General features: G+C 40.9%; 1 protein-coding gene and 1 pseudogene across 8 annotated transcripts in view; one reads left to right on the forward strand and one right to left on the reverse strand.

The window, feature by feature from the left end:
- The window catches only part of LOC131276066 (NUT family member 1-like), a 75,204-nt gene that overhangs the window by 29,439 nt on the left and 31,650 nt on the right, over positions 1-14,115 (forward strand). The window lies entirely within an intron of this gene.
- LOC131276065 (hypoxanthine-guanine phosphoribosyltransferase pseudogene) lies at positions 2,771-3,426 on the reverse strand (annotated as a pseudogene).

Genomic DNA, 14,115 nt, shown 5'->3' on the forward strand with positions numbered 1-14,115 from the left:
TTAACATGGACTTGGTAGGTGTGTCAAAAACTAGTTGATGTGGACCAATGACCATGAGGTGCAGAGATACCCAGAGATGTACTTACCAAATGCAATGGATGTGTCATGACGATGGGAGTGAGTGTTGCTGGGGGGGGTGAGGGGTGCGGTGGGGGTGGTGGGGTCGAATGGGACCTCATATTTTTTAATGTAATATTTTTACAAAATCAATAAAAAAAAAAAAAAAAAAAAAAAAAAAACTAGTTGACCATGGAGGTAAGGGTTTATTTCTGGACTCTCAATTCTATTATACTGATCAATGAGTCTCTCTTTTTGCCAGTACCATGCTGTTTTGACCACTGTAGCTTTGTAATATGTTTCAAGGTCTGGCAGTGAAATTCCTCCCATGTTGCTCTTTTTTAGAATGCTTTTGGTTATTTGAGTGCACTTTCCCTTCCAAATGAATTTAGTAATTGCCTTTTCTATTTCTGTCAAGTAGGCTATTGGAATTTTTATTGGTATTACATTCAGTCTATAAATCAGTTTATGTTGGATTGACATCTTCATGATATTGCATCTTTCAGGACATGAACAGGGAATGTCATTCCATTTGTTTAGGTCATTTTAAATTTCTTTTACCACTGTTTTGTAGTTTTCCGCGTACTTCTTTGACTAAGTTGATCCCTACGTATTTGAGTCCTTTTGTTGCTATTGTAAATGGAATCTTCCCCCTGATTTCTCCTCAGATTGTGCAGTACTACTGTACAAGAACACTGATTTCTGCGTGTGGATCTTGTATTCTGCCACTTTGCTGAACTCATTTATTAGCTCAAGTAGCTTTGTTGTATACATTTCAGAATTTTCTAAATATAGGATCATGTCATCTGCCAATTATGCAAGTTTTACTTCCCCTTTTCCTATTTGGATGCCTTTATTTATTTTTTCTTCCCTAATTGCTCTAGGTAGAACTTGTAGTACCATGTTGAATAGCAATGGTGTTAGTGGGCATCCTTGTATTGTTCCTAATCTTAGATGGAAAGCTTTCAATATTTCCCCACTGAGTACCATGGTGTCTGTGGGTTTTTCATATATGCCTTTTATCATATTGTGGCATTTTCCTTCTATTCATACCTTTTGAACTGTTTTTTACCAAGAAAGAATGCTGGATTTTGTGAAATGACTTTTCTGTGTCTATTGTGATCATCATGTGTTTTTTCCCTTCAATTTATTAATGTGGTGTATTATGTTGATTGATTTTCTTATGTTGAGCTAGCCTTGCATACCAGGAATAAAACTCATTTGGTCGTGATGTGTCAGTCTTCAGTAATGCTGCTGGATTCAATTTGTCAATATTTTCACATCTCTATGCTCATTGAAGAGATCGGTCTGTACTTTTTTTCTGCGTAATGTCTTTATCTGGCTTTGGTGTTAGTGTGATGTTGGCTTCATAAAAAGTGTTGGGTAATTTTCCCTCTTCATCATTTGGGAAAACTTTGGACAGGATTGTTTTTAATTCTTTTCTAAATGCTTGGTAGAATTCATCTCTGAAGTCATCTGGTCCTGAGCTTTTCCTTGTTGGGAGGTGTTTGATGATGGATTCAGTCCCTTTAAATGTGGTTGGTTTGTTAATTCTTGTATTTCTTGTAGTGTCACTGTAGGTTGGTTGTGCCTTTCTAGGAATTTACCCATTTCTAGGTTGTCATTGTTGGCATACAATTTCTCATAATATTGTCTTTTGATTCTTTTTATTTCTGTGGGGTCAGTCATTACTTCCCTCCTTTCATTTCTGATTGTATTTATTTGCCTGTTTTTCTCCTTTGCTAATCTTGCTAGCGATTTGTCAATTTTACAGATCTTCTCAAAGAACCAGCTTTTGGTTTTGATTTTCTCAATTTTCTTTTTGCTGCTGTTGTTCTCAATTTCATTTATTTCTGCTCTAATCTTTATTATTTCTTTCCTTCTGCTTGCTTTGAGGATTGGTTTGCTGTTCTTTTTCCAATTTGTCTAGGTGTTCAGTTAAGTCTTTGAGTTTAGCTCTTCTTTTTTAAAATAGGCATTTAGGGCTATAAATTTCCTTCTCAAGACTGGCTTTGCTGCACCCCATAAGTTTTGGTAATTTGTTTTTGTTTTTGTTTTTCCTTTTCCTTTAAAGAGACAGTCTTTATTTTCAGGATTTTTACAGTGAAGAATTCAAAAAAGTGGTAAAGTGTTTTGGAATATAGTTGTTTATATTTAAAAGGAACTGTTGATGAAGATTCACCAGAAATAATCTGAACAAGTGCAAAAATTCAGTTAATACTACTGAAACACTACTAAAATAATTCCAGGACACATGGTTCTGTACACAATAAAATCTCTGTCATTGATACAAAAACTATTTCCTACTTTTCTAAACACTTGATGGTATAATTAACAATATTCAACCACTTCTGTTCTTTCATTAATATATAAAAATTAAAATACCAATAAAAAACTAATATATATTCTCTTTAAATGTTTCTTACAAATAAATTTTCAATATTTTCCTTCAGTAGTGGTGTGGTTTAGGAGATTTTCCATTCACAAGCGAAACTGCAATCCATCCAAAAGGAACTGATAGTCTATAGGCTTATAGTGCAAATAAAGAATTCACGCTGCAGCAAATGACATTTCTAATGTACAAAACAGATAAAATTCTTAAAAAATACATGCACAAGCTCTATTAAGCAGATGGTCACTAGGACATTTCATAATTTTATTGGTGATGTCAGTGAGACTCGGGGTAGTTCCAAACTCAAGTTGAACTCTCATCTCAGGCTTTGTATTTTGCTCTTCTGGTTTTGCTAATTACACAAACATGATTCAAATCCCTGAGGTATTCATTATAGTCAAGGGCATATCCTACAACAAATTTGTCTGGAATTTCAAACCCAACAAAGTCTGGTCTATATCCAACACTTCGAGGGGTCCTTTTCACCAGTAAGCTTGCAACCTTGACCATCTTTGGATTATACTGCTTGACCAAGGAAAGCAGGGTTTGCATTGTTTTGCCAGTGTCAATTATATCTTCAACAATCAAGACATTCTTTCCAGTTAAAGTTGAGAGATCATCTCCACCAATCACTTTTATGTCTCCTGTTGACTGGTCTTTACAGTAGCTCTTTAGTCTGATAAAATCTACAGTCATAGGAATGGATCTATCGCTATTTCTGTTCAGTGCTTTGATGTAATCCAGTAAGTCGGCAAAGAATTTATAGCCCCCCTTGAGCACACAGAGGGCTATGATGTGGTGGCCTCCCATCTCCTTCATCACATCTCGAGCAAGCCATTTGGTTCTGTCCATAATTAGTCCATGAGGAATAAATGCCCTTTCCAAATCTTCAGCATAATGATTAGGTATACAAAATGAATTAGGTCATAACCTGGTTCATCTTTGCTAATCATGACACTGGGGCTGCGGGTTGCCATAGTGGAGCCGGGTCGGCGTGCAGGCTAAGGAGAAGGAAGCTGGCTGAAAGGGGGCAAGTTTTGGTAATTTGTGTTCTCATTTTCATTTGTCTATACATTTACTGATTTCACTTGCAATTTCTTCTTTGATCCACTGATCATTTTAGAGTGTGTTGTTTAGACTCCACACAGTTGTAAAGTTACCTTTTTCTTGTCTATTTTTGATTTCCAATTTCTTTCCATTATGACCTAAGAAGGTGCTTTGTATAATTTTGATCTTTTCATATGTATTGAGACCTGCAGTGTGCCCTACATGTGGTGTATCCTGGTGAAGGATCCATGGGCACATGAGAAGAATGTATAACCTGCTGTGTTTGGAAGCAGCATTCTGTGTGTCTGTTAGGTCTAACTCATTTATTATTCTTTAAGTTCTCTGTTTCCTTGTTGATCTTCTGTCCAGTTGTTCTGTCTCACGATGTGAGTGGTGTATTAGAGCCTCCAGTGATTATTGTTGAGATGCCTGTTTCTCCCTTCAGTTTTGACAGAGTTTGTCTTATGTATTTTGGGACACCCTGGTTAGGTGCATAAATATATATTCCTGGTGGATTGTCCTTCTTATTAATATATAATGGCCTTGTCTGACTCATAACTTTTTTTCACTTCAAGTCTGTTTTGTCCAATAATAGTATAGCTATCCCTGCTCTTTTTCCAACCTTTTACTTATAGCTGGTTTGTATCCATGAGTCAAAGGTGGGTCTCTTGTAAGCAGCATATGGATGGCTCATGTGTTTATTATCCATCCTGTCGATCTATATCTTTTGTTTGGTACATTTAATCCATTCACACTCAATGATAGTACTGTAAATGCATTATTTACTTCCAACATTTTATTCTTTGGTTTTCATGTGTCATATCATATTTTGGTCTGTCTTTTTTCTCTTGGTTATCCTTTCTGTTCTTTTTTCTTTACTCTCCTCCAGGCCTCGCTCTTCTGTCTTTTTCTTTCAGGCTCCATGGCTTCCTTATTATTTCCTGCAATTTGGATTCTTTTTTACCAAGTCTCTTAGTTTCTTTTTCTTTGTGAATATTTTATATTCACCTTCATTTTTGGAGGACAGTTTTGCTGGGTGCAGAATTCTTGGCTGGCAGTTTTTCTCTTTCAGTCTCCTAATTGCATCACACCACTCTCTTCTCACCTCCATGGTTTCTGATGAGAAATCTGCACTATTACTGGACATCCCTTGTATGTGATGGTTTGCTTCTCTTGCTGCTCTCAGAATTTTCTCTTTGTCTTTGACATTTGACATTCTGAATTTTTATATGTTTTGGAGTATGTCTATTTGGATTTATTCTGATTAGGTTGCAGTGGGCTTCTTGGACATGTGGGGTCATATCTTTCATGAGCATTGGGAAAATTTTAGTTATTCCCTTAAATATTCTTTTTAACCCTTTTTCCCTTCTTCTTCTGGAACTCCCATGACATGTATGTTGTTGTGTTTTCTGTTGTCTTTCATCTCCCTGAGCCTCTGCTCATTTTTTTTCCATTTTTTTCCTCCCTCTTTTCTTTTCTCTCTCCGATTTTAGCTGTTCTGTCTTTGGTATTACTTATTCTTTCTTCTGTACTTTCAAGGCTGCTTGAAATTGTTGTATACCTTTAGTGTGTTTTTGATGTCACCTATTGTGTCTTTCATTCCCATGAGCTCTGTTGCTTTTCTGTTCCACATTTCAAATTCTGTTTTTGCTTGCTCAATGTCTTTTGACATCATTCATCTCTTTAGCCATACTGTCTTTCAACTCATGAATTTAATTTTGGAAATTGGTATGCATCTCGTTAATTAGTTGTCTCAAATCCTGCATGTCTTCTGGGACTTTGATATATTCCTTTTCCTGGGCTGTGTCTTCTATTTTCTTATTCTGGCTTATAAATTTTTTGCTGATGTCTAGGCATCTGATTAGTATGTAGTTTACTCAGATGCTCAATTTCTTTGTCTTTTGCTGGGATTTAGTGGCAGGAGGCTGTGTGTTACTGTTGCTCTTTGATTTTTTTTAATTGATTTTGTAAAAATATTACATTAAAAAAAAATATGAGGTCCCATTCAACCCCACCACCCCCACCCCACCACTCCCCCCCCAGCAACACTCACTCCCATCATCATGACACATCCATTGCATTTGGTAAGTACATCTCTGGGCACCTCTGCCCCTCATGGTCAATGGTCCATATCATGGCCCATACTCTCCCACATTCCATCCAGTGGGTCCTGGGAGGATTTACAATGTCCGGTGATTGCCCCTGAAGCACCATCTAGGGCAACTCTAAGTCCCAAAGGCACCTCGACCTCTCATCTCTTCCTGCCATTCCCCATACTCATCAGCCACCATGTCCACTTTTCCCATTCCAATGCCACCTTTTCTCTGTGGACCTTGGATTGGTTGTGTCCGTTGCACCTCTATGTCAAGAGGAGGCTCAGATTCCACATGGATACTGGATGTAATCCTCCCGCTTTCAGTTGTAGGCACTCTAGGCTCCATGGTGTGGTGGTTGTCCTTCTTCAACTCCATCTTGGCTGAGTGAGGTGAGTCCAATAAATCAGATTGTAGGAGCTGAAGTCTGTTGAGGCTCAGGGCCTGCCTATCATATTGTCAGTCCAGAGATTCAAATCCCCTAAATATATCTTAAACCCCAATACCATCTACAATTCCAGTAAAGTAGCATGAAAGTCTTGTGAAAAGAGATCCCATCTAAGTCCGATTTCATCACGCAGAAACACCAGCTCCAAAGAAGAGCCATCTGACATGGCAGTGAACCCCATCTGCCATGACCATAGAACCCGTGGGTCTCTTTAGCCCTCAAAGGAATGAATACCTGGGGTTGTATCTACTTTATCTGTCTCTTAGACTCTGCTCAGTTGTGCATAAGGGCATTCCTTCTGACAGCCTCCAGACTCTTTTTTAGAGACTCATAGCCATATTAACTCATTTCTCCTTTCCATTTCCCCCTTACATTAGGTCAAACAGCATTTTAAAGTCATGTTATTATATGTAGACAGGGATATTCTGCTGATCCGCATTGAACCTTCAATTCAAGGTCATTTTCTAGTTGCATCTTCAGCTGGTATGTGGTAGTGATCCCTCGGTGCCAGGGAGGCTCATCCCCGGGTGTCATGTCCCACGCTGGGGGGAATGCACTGCATCTACATGCTGAGTTTGGCTTTGAGAGTGGCCACATTTGAGTAACATGAAGGCTGTCAGGAGGAAACTCCCAGGCACAATGCTACTCTAGGCCTTGTTCTTATTGCAGGTGTATAGGCTCACAAGCATAGCCATTAGTATCAGGAGCCCACCGTTGGGCTCTCATTCCTTCCTGGTTCTTACCGTTGCACCTGGGGGACTGCTGCTGCTCCCCCAGGGACCAAGACAGAGACCCCCCAGCCAGTAACCCAGTACCCCCCCCAGCTGTTGTTTTTAATTGTTTCCACTATTAGTATATCTAAACATTGCCATGTACCCTGGACATATGCCGTGTATAACTCCCTGTCAACCATATATAGCCTGTCAATAACATCCCATATCAGTATTCCTCCGCCATCATTGTTGAACCACTCTGTGATCCAAAACTTCCTGTAAAGTGAATCCCAATATAATGTCAGTTTCCCTTACTAGTAAAGTGGAATATAGCGATGAGTTTAAAGGTTAGATCTAGAGTACATATTGATTTGGAAAAATTTCTACATCCTATCTTTTTCTTTTCTTTTCTAATTATTGAGCTTCTCTTCACAAGAGTCTTAGATCACAGTAATTCATATATACAATATACAGTACTCCCACAGATCCACCATAAAACCTTTTCCCTTCCACAGTGATAATCTTTTAACTTATTCATATCATATTTCCTGAAACTGATGTACAGATTCCGAAACAATAGCTTTCAAACAAGGTGATATCTGTGCTTACAATGTGGTCCATACTTTAGGATGTACAGTTTTCTAAATTTTTTAGTTATCCTATGTTTTGCCTTATGGTTTACATTATTAGTCTGTCATCCCCTATATGTTTTTGGTGTAATATTACATGTTTTATATTCATCCTTGTGTACTCTCGCAAAACTCCTCTCTTGCCCCCACATTTACCTTGGTTCCATCCATTCAACATCCATTTTCCCCTCCCCTTGGGGCCCACAGCGCCAGCCAATCTCCATTTCCCGAGAAGCCACGTCCAGAGATACTTGCCGCAGTGTTCAGGGCCTGACTTTCTCAACTGCCCTAATGTCCTGGGAGCCACCCTTTCTCATGAGAGATACAGTTCTCTCTATTTGATGGCATTAGTCCTCCCCAGGATGTGGGTCCACCCCAACTCTCACTTCTTGGGTCTCTTCCCAATGGTACAACCCACCCTGGCAAAATGAGCTTTCAGCTATTCCCCCGGAGTCTGTCCGCATCAGACTACCCGCCCTGAGCATCCTAAACAGGTAACCCTCCTAATTATATTTTGATACGATTTTCTCAACATGTTACTCTCAACGAACACCTGACACTCTCCTACGTTCGTATGTTGCCCCTCCCTCCCCCCAATTTTTGGACAATATTACCCCTCCGCCCATCCCCAGCCCCCCTCAAACCCGCAAAGCCCCACCCGAAGGCAACCCCTTGCCCTCATTTTGTCCCTTCTTTGTGCTCATACTTACTGTCAGCTCATCATAGATTCCACCCCTGCAGACGTCGCTCACATCCTTCCTCCATCCCCCGATTTCCTGTAAGCCTCTTTTCCAGTCTCTAGCTCTCTGAGGCAGGTTGCTTATTTCATATCATTGAGGTCATGTAGTATTTGTCCTTCAATGCCTGGGTTGGTTCACTCAACATAAGGTTCTCAAGATTCATCCATGTTATCACGTGTGTTTGTAGTGTATTTATTCTTACAGCCGAGTAGTATTCCATTGTGTGTATGTACCACATTTTATTGATCCACTCGTCTGTTGATGGGCATTTGGATTGATTCCAACTTTTGGCGATAGTGAACAATGCTGCTATGAACATTGGTGTACATATATCGGTTTGTGTCCTTGTTTTCAGTTCTGATGGGTATATACCCAGCAGTGGTATTGCTGGGTCATATGGCAAATCTATGGCTAGTTTTTTGAGAAATCGCCAAACTGTCCTCCAGAATGGTTGGATCCTTCTCCATTCCCACCAGCAATGGATGAGTGTTTCCCTTTCTTCACATCCTCTCCAGCATTTGTATTCTTCTGTTTTTTTCATAGCTGCCAATCTTATGGGAGTAAGATGGTATCTCATTGTAGTTTTGATTTGCATTTCCCTGATAGCTAGAGATTTGGAGCATTTTTTCATGTGCTTTTTAGCCATTTGTATTTCTTCTTTGGAGAAGTGTCTGTTTAAATCTTTTTCCCATTTTTTAAATGGGTTGTTTATCTTTTTATTTTCAAGGTATAGGAGTTCTTTATATATGCAAGTTATAAGTCTCTTATCAGATATATGGTTGCCAAATATTTTCTCCCATTGTGTGGGTTCCCTTTTTACTTTCTTGACAAACTCCTTTGAGGTGCAGAAGGCTTTAATTTTGAGGAAGTCCCATTTATCTATTAATTCTTTTGCTACTCGTGCTTTTGGTGTGATATTCATGAAGCCATTTCCTATTACAAGGTCCTGTAGATGTTTCCCTACACTGCTTTCCAAGATCTTTATGGTCTTGGCTCTTATATTTAGGTCTTTGATCCATCTTGAGTTGATCTTTGTATAAGGTGTGAGATGGTAATCCTCTTTCATTCTTCTACTTATGGCTATCCAGTTCTCCAGGCACCATTTGTTGAAATGGCCATTCTCTCCCAGTTGAGAGGGTTTGGTGGCTTTATTGAATATTACATGGCTATATATATGAGGTTCTATATCAGAACTTTCAATTCGATTCCATTGGTCTGTCTGTCTCTCAAATCTGCATTTCTTATTTGTTGTTGTGTCATCTTGCTGCGTCAGCTCTCCGTGTCTGCGGCCCCACTCCTGGGCAGGCTGAACTTTCTTTTGCATTTGGCGGCTCTACTAACGGGACACACTCCTTTGTGTGGGGCTCCCCTATGCGGGGGAAAACTCTGCGTGGCACAGCACTCCTTGCGGGCATCAGCACTCTGCATGGGCCAGCTCCACAGGGGCCAAGGAGGCCATGGGTTCAAACCGTGGACCTCCCATGTGGAGATGGATGCCGTATCCACTGGGCCAAGTCCGCTTCCCAAAAAATTATTTAAGATGTCTAGAAGTGTTAAGTTCCACCACTCTTCAGCAGAAGGGAAAAGTAAGTACAAGGTGCATGATATTGGAAAAGAAACTCTTAGATCAGTGATATGCTTGCACAACTATCCTGCTATCCTGTTGTTTGCTACTATTTATTCCTTAGATTAAGTTCTGCCTTTTGAAGAAATACTGAACAGCCAAACTCCCACTTTTTGTATGACAGCCTTCAGAATATTTGAACTTCCTCATTTAGCTTAAGTGTAAATATTCTCTACTTCATTTACTCTGTATGTGCTCAAAAAGTATTGTTCCTTTTTGTAAAGTTTTTTGAAGATACAGAGATCACACAAAATGTTACATTAAAAAATAGGTTCCCATATACCCCATTCCCCACAACCCCCACTCGTCCCACATTGACAACTTCTTTCATTAATGTGTTACACTCATTGCAGTTGGTGAGTACATTTGGGAGCACAGCTACACAGCATGGATTATAGTTTATGTTGTAGTTTACACTCTCTCTCAGTCCATTCACTGGGTTTTGACAGGATATATAATTTCCTGCATCTGTCCCTGCAAAATCATCAAGGACAACTCCAAGTCCCCAAAATGCCCCAATATCACACCTCTTTTTCCCTCTCCCTGCCTTCAGCAACTCCCATGGCCACTGATATATCAATTATATCAATTATATCAATGCTATAATTTCCATTGCTAGAGTCACAATAATTCTGTAGTAGAATACAGTAGAATACCTCTCTGTTATGAGTTAAGCAAATCAAACTGTCTCAGAGAGTTAGGGACTGGAAGATAGGCTTACAGGAAATAGTTGGTGAGTGAAAGGTTGTGAGTTGACACCCACATGGGGGAAACCTATGATAAATTAGAGGTAAGTAGTTGTGCGTGAAGGGATACAACAGGGATATAGGGACACTACTGGGTTCGGCTTTGCATGCTTGAGGTGAGGATGGGTGAGATGGTCCAAGAAATTGGGGGGAGTGTTAGGCGGAGCAGGAGAACAGAAGAGATTGTCAGGTAGTGGTTGAAACTGTAATCATGAGAAACCTCTTTAGAAAATATAATAAGGAAGGGTTACCGGTTTAAGGTGTTTGGTGCATCTTCTGGCACAGGGTGCACCTGGGTCAGGCTTCTAGGGAGTTTGTAAGTGCTCATCATGTCATAGTGTGTTATATGAGGGAGTGTAGACCCATACAGTGAGTGGGAAGGTGTTATGACCCCATCCTGGGGAGGCCTGATATTCTCCCACAGAGGGACAAGAGCATAGGTGGCTCCCAGTGGGGGAGGACAGACTAGTGTGTCAAGCCCTCAGCATTCTTGCATGTATCTACAAATCTTGTCCTTCAAGAAGTGAAGCTTGGGTGTCAGTGTGGGCCCTGAGGGCAGGGGGAGAGATGAATACAATAATTTGGAGAGGGGATCACTGAGAGGCAAGGGAGGTGTTCTGCATGATCCTGAAGTGATGGATACAGGCCATGTTAGATATCACCAAAAATTTATAAAAGGTTTATAGACTAAAATGTAAACCATAATGTAACTCATATTGGAACCATGGCTGGTAACTAGTCTTTCAACATATGTAAGTGGATTCTAAAAAAAAAAAAAAAGGAGCACACTATTGATGTATGCAATAGTTTGGATGTTCCTTAAGGGATTTATCCTGAGTGAAAAAAAAAATTTATTTCTATACCTGTATATTTTCATACAATTCTGGAGTAAAGAATTGCAAGAGTTGTTTACTATGAAATATAAACCCTGGGGAGGACATTGATAGTATATAGTGAGGTGGCGGTGGGCAGTGGAATGTGTGTGTGTGAAGATGTGTGTTTGGAGACTCCAGCACCTACAATCTGATTTATTGGACTTACCACACTCAGCTAAGATGGAGTTGAAGAAGGACAACCACCACACCATGGAGCCTAGAGTGATTACAACTGAAAATGGGAGGATTGCATCCAGCATCCATGTGGAATCTGAGCCTCCTCTTGACTTAGAGGTGCAATGGACACAACCAATCCAATGTCCACATAGAAGAGGTGGCATTGGATTGGGAAAAGTGGACATGGTGGACGATGGGTATGGGGAAAGGCAGGAAGAGATGAGAGGTGGAGGCGTCTTTGGGACATGGAGCTGCCCTGGATGGTGCTTCAGAGGTAATCACCGGACATTGTAAATCCTCACAGGGCCCACTGGATGGAATGGAGGAGAGTATGGGCCATGATGTGGACCATTGTCTATGAGGTGCAGAGATGCCCAAAGATGTACTTACCAAATCCAATGGATGTGTCATGATGATGTGAACGAGTGTTGTTGGGGGGGGAGAGGGGGGTTGGGGGGGTGGGGTTGAATGGGACCTCACATATATATTTTTAATGTAATATTATTACAAAGTCAATAAAAAAAAAAGATGTGTGTTTGGGGTGTGTGTGAATTTCTGAACGTCAAGCAGACATGAGGGCAGGAATTGGACTTCTCCTCCAAAGGCTTCCTCCATTCCTGACTATCTTGGAAGGATATTCAACACTTCAGGTCACAAACTCTGCCATTTCCTATGTTCCCAAAGAAGAGATAGAAACCAAGGAAAGAAGTAACAATTCAGTGGAATGAATGCCTAGTATGTGCCAACACTTCTGGTGGGCTTTGGCACATGGTTGTCAGATGGTGATCAATGAGGAAGTTCAGGCAGAATGGCCCTCCAGGCAATTCTCTCTCTGTAGGCTCATGGACATATTTTCGGGATTGGGCACGGAACAGTGTTTGAACAACACCAGAATCTCCCACCTGCTGTCAACTCTTCAACCAAAACAAGGATGGGAGTTGGAGATGACACCCAGGTATGCGAAAACATGAGAGCAAAGCCAAAAAGCCCTGGACTAAAGTGATGATGAAATCCGTCCCTGACTGAAAAGAGAGACCACAGGAGAGTTAAACTAGTTTCTTACAAGCAGGATTCATTTACTATTTCAAACGTCCTGAGCTGAAATATGTTACATCCATTTTCCAATAAAGAACTTGGAATGAAAAGGACTTGGTGACTTTCCCAAAGTCATACAGCAGTGAATGGTGGAGCATGGGCTCTTTTGTTCCCTCAATATATTATCAATTAATGACTGGTGTGTTCACTGATTTCAACACCAGGAAGAAGCAGTATGGGAACACATGATGAGGATGCTCTACCCAAGTGGAGCCTGCATGACATGGTGCTTAGGAATCTTCTAGACATTTGTTGCTTGGTGCCCAACCCTTGTCATACTGCCTCTGTGACATACAGCCTATGAGTCCCACATCACTCCGGTGAGGTCCAGCTTGGAACGGAGAGAGGACATCAGCTGTGGAAAGCATGGCCAAGTACAAAATTCCATTACAGAAAGGACAGTAGAGGGCAGACAGCCCCTGGATGCTGCTCACTTTGGAACAAGAAGTAGAGGTGAAGGAGAAATTGTGGACAGAATTGTGGGTAATATGTGAAGATGACAAGAGGAGAGGGTCCTGATATGTGACTTTCTATCCCAAACTCTGCCAGCAGGAAGCATGGGTGCCAGGAAACCTTGGTGAAAGGGCAGCCTTATCGTCATTTTGCCTATATGATGGGACACCACGCTGCAATGCAACCCCAGCTGTGTGTGCTGAGCTGTTGCCGAGGACACACTCTGGGAGTAATGGATTGCCTGAAACCACAAAGTCAATGCGGAAGGAATCAGAACTTAGAACTTAGAGAAGGCAGCACTGGCCAACAACAAGGGTGTGTGTCAGGGAATCTCAGTGTCTGTTAGGGCTGACAGGATGAGTCGAGAGACTGGACCATGAACACCTCAATTTGAGAGGTTAATTAGAGGTTGGAGGGTGACAAAAAAAACTTTCAATACAAAGAGGGTGTGCACTGTATCTCCTTGATCTTGGGTTTTTTTCTTGATTGTATCCTCATAGGACACTTACCTCTTAATTCAGGTCCAGAAGATGTCCACCCAGTGCTCAATTAAACTCTCCAAACCCCCCAGAATCAAATCCTAGTCACTAAATCCCACATCCCAACGCTGTCTAACTACTCTAACCATGGGCCTGGACAAGAGCCCAGGTACGGGCTTGATTGAGGGCCTCAGCCCTTCTCCACCTTCTTCCCAGCTTAAATATCCCTTGCACATGAAGGGCAGCCCACGGCATGCTAAACAAATCAAACCATTTATTTTTCTCTGTTTTTTTTACAATGAAGTTGGTTTGACTTTCTTTGGAAAGAAACAATTTTAGACATGAGTGTAATTTTCTACCTGTGTTCCATATAAAAATTTCAGTCATTATTTAGGGAGGAGAGGGAGCAGTGCTTGTGGAGCGATCCTTGGAAGAGCACAAAGGTTCCTGAGGTCAGCCCCCTTGGCCACAAAGTGAATCCCTCCCCAGCTACTTGGACAAGACTCATTCCTGCACCGAAATACACAAAGCGACTTCATATCCTCCG

Source organism: Dasypus novemcinctus, chromosome 26, assembly GCF_030445035.2.
Source record: "Dasypus novemcinctus isolate mDasNov1 chromosome 26, mDasNov1.1.hap2, whole genome shotgun sequence".
In the NCBI taxonomy this organism is placed as follows: domain Eukaryota; kingdom Metazoa; phylum Chordata; class Mammalia; order Cingulata; family Dasypodidae; genus Dasypus; species Dasypus novemcinctus.